A 3,348-nucleotide genomic window follows, 5' to 3' on the forward strand; every position below is an offset into this window, starting at 1 on the left:
GAGCCTGTGTCCTGCAAATGGTGATAGGATTTTTGATTTGGTCAGCTTCGGCGGCGGCGATAAATTCGACAAGAAAAAGGTGATCAGCCAAATAATAATAATAATCGTTGGCGCAACAATCCATAGTAGATCAGGGCCTTGAAATGTGTTAAAGCACTTCATTCAAGACCGTAACGGTACACTACAGTATACTATAGGAGGCGATATGGTCAGCATTGCGCTCGTCCGAGATTATTACCCTGATTTGACTCAGGTACTCATTCACAGCTGAGTCGACTGGTATCCGACGTCAAATCACGATGCAAATCCCACTGCCACCAGCGAGTTTTGAACCGCGACCTTCCGTACGATAACTTTGTGCTATAACCACTCAGCTATCCGGACACTGATCAACCAAAACAGTGAGAAAAGCGGCCAGGATAAGAAGCCGACAAAGGATTCTTAGGCGACGAAAACGCATTATATAAGCGTGCAGCACACATCGAGGAGGTGAGAACGCCGTCTTGGGTGGACAGGCGGAGACAGCGGTCTGCTGTCGGTAGTGAACCCAGGTGAGCTTTTTCCTTTTTCCTCGTTAAAGTTTCTTATAGAGCCGCTCCGCATCTTACTACTTACGAAGTTATTGAATCGCACAGGCAAACACTTCAAGCTGCACAAATTTAGAATGCCTCATTAGCCTGGTAGTTTTTGTGTACCTAGACTGGGAGTTAGTGCGAATTACTGGTGAGAAATTATTTTCTGTTCTTGTTGGGATATGAATGCAAGTAAAATGTATCGGCAGAAGTGAAACGCCAGAATTCCCGAACTGTGTATAATAGAACACCGAACTCTTGAAATGCCAAATTATAAGAAGGAAATGAATTAACGTCGAGTTTTTTTTTTGTTCTAAGGACTATATACAAATTTTTTTTTGATGCTCACTTTTATTGATTTTGTAAAGAGAAAATAAGCCATGTTTAGACGGTTTTTATCTTATTAATATTCAATATGATGGCAGAAAATATGAACGATTTATTAATCTTAATTTCTTTTCTAATCCCATTTTCTAATGAATATGCATTATTCTTCATTTAATTAATCTCCTTCTTTGCATGAATAATTGAAATTATTGCGTCCTTTTTTTAAGGTTTTGTGTTTAAAATCGGTTTACTGTCTGTCCGTCACACGCATTTCACTCGGAGATGGTTATAGCGATTGACACCAAATTTGGTAGAAAGGTGGGAACTGTGAACGCTCACGCATATCGTGAGTTACATCCTTTTACAACGAATTGAAGGGGGGTCCCCATACATGCAAAAGGGGGCTGCACATTTTTTTTTTATCAAATATAGTCATGTGGAGTATCAAATTAAAGGTCTCGGTTAGTACTTTTCGAAGCCGGTCCTAGTTTTGAATTTTGTTGAAAAGGTGGGGAGTGCGGGGGGTAGAATCACAAAATTTTGCAGCAATGTAGGCTACAGTATAGAGCACGATCCTGCCAAATTTGGTGTAAATCGCACTATTACCAACAAAGGTCAACTGTCAAAACTGTCGCTCCTCTGTAAATTCAAGACTATGAATGTCAATACCACTTGAAAGTGGCTATTTTCAGATAATATATGCATATTTCACGTTCTACATGCTTATGGGACAAATGCGCACTCAAATCTCTTTATAAAAGAAATACACAAAACCTTTCATACCTGAAGCGTCTAGCTTCCGATTTCCCGACTTGCTTTCTTTTGTATAGAAGATTTCCAAAGTTGAAGGCAGAAGAGACCGGTTCTTCTTCATGCAGTCCCTCTGCCTCCAATCAACGGCACCTTCTCACCGCGCGCCAGTGGCGTTATCTGACCGCTCGCATTCGCAACATTCGAAATAAATTTCGAATGCCGCGAATCCTGCTGCGCCACAACTTCCTCCTCGTTAGCCCCGCAAAACTCAATTAACTAGGGACGTCCTCCAACAGGGCCTGAGGATATCGAGGAAGAGAGGGAAGCTCAGGGGCCGCGCCTCCATGAAAATCTGAGGTCAGAGAATCAATAGTCGAGGATGTAATCCGTCGTTGCTGCGATCGAAAGGGGCATTCGGGTCCGGAGTTTTACGACTCGACGCGGGCGGGGTTTTAAGGGGGTCATCCCGTGTGTCGAATTTTTTTTGGCATTAATTGTATCCAGGTACAGGCTGTACATGTGTTTCTTGGCGAAACCTAGGGTTTATGGTTTACTTTTTTTCTTTAAGATGACTGCAACGCCATCTAGCCTGGCAGCAGAAAAACACCTTTTTTGGAGATGGGTGTATAAATTGCTCTGTATTTCAATAATGAACTATGCTATCGGGCTGGAAAAGTTATTACGCATGCTCTAGATATTAATAAATATATGGTGAAAAAGTCGAATTTGTATCTTTATCCAGTTCTTCACGAAAATTTTTTTAAAAAAACGGCCTTCACACGGGATGACCCCCTTAACTCGCGTTTTGTTTATCTCGGTAGGCGTGCGCGAATCCCCTTGTTTGGTTATTTTCAGAGCCGGTGAGGACTTACGCATCGGAATAGACACGTTAATTATGTAAAAATGACACCTGAGGGATTAAAGCGCTCAGAGAACTTCCCATATTATCGAGCCTGACTAGCACAGAGGCGTACAAGGACGTGTCAACCGAGTGTTGTGATGTAGCTTCCGTATTTGCGGGGGGACGTTCATGGTTAATTCCCCCAATTTTATGTTTTTATTTTAGATTTTTTGGGTAGCCTTTCCCTCGAGGCTGTCTCTAGCCAATCAGGATGGTCTTTTGAACACCTGCATTATAGCAGGGAACAGTGGATAGCGATAATCTGTAATCACGTTCAACGTAACATGGCATTTTTGGCAACCATATTTTTGAACGAGTAGTCAAGGCTTGGTAGTAAAACAAAATTAAAGCATCAATTCCAATCAACTTAGAAGGAAGTCTTCCCAGTAAGGGAAAATTCAAATTACCTTGAAAACTCCTAAGTCATCCCCAATGGTTTTTACATTCCTTGAAGAATAGTGAATTCCTCAATTTGAAAATACCGCTTAATTCTAATTCAAGCATGAAATTGCGGAATATCAAATACGTTTTAATTTCAGTTCCTAAGTAACTTTGTTTTGTAGATCTCACTGAAACAATGGCAATTAAAACAGATCCGAAGGCTTACAGAACAATTGTTGAAACTTTGCGTGTACACAGAAGTAGGCGTGTGTTCCTCAAGGGATATTATTAACCCTATTGGCATGTGTTATTCAAATAACAATTACTTCCGTTTATATTTCACGGCGAAAATCACTAAATAATTGAGTTATGCAAAATTTCATAATTTTTCAATTAAAACTGATCATGACAACA

The sequence above is a fragment of the Hermetia illucens genome, chromosome 3 (genome assembly GCF_905115235.1).
Source record: "Hermetia illucens chromosome 3, iHerIll2.2.curated.20191125, whole genome shotgun sequence".
Classification (NCBI taxonomy): domain Eukaryota; kingdom Metazoa; phylum Arthropoda; class Insecta; order Diptera; family Stratiomyidae; genus Hermetia; species Hermetia illucens.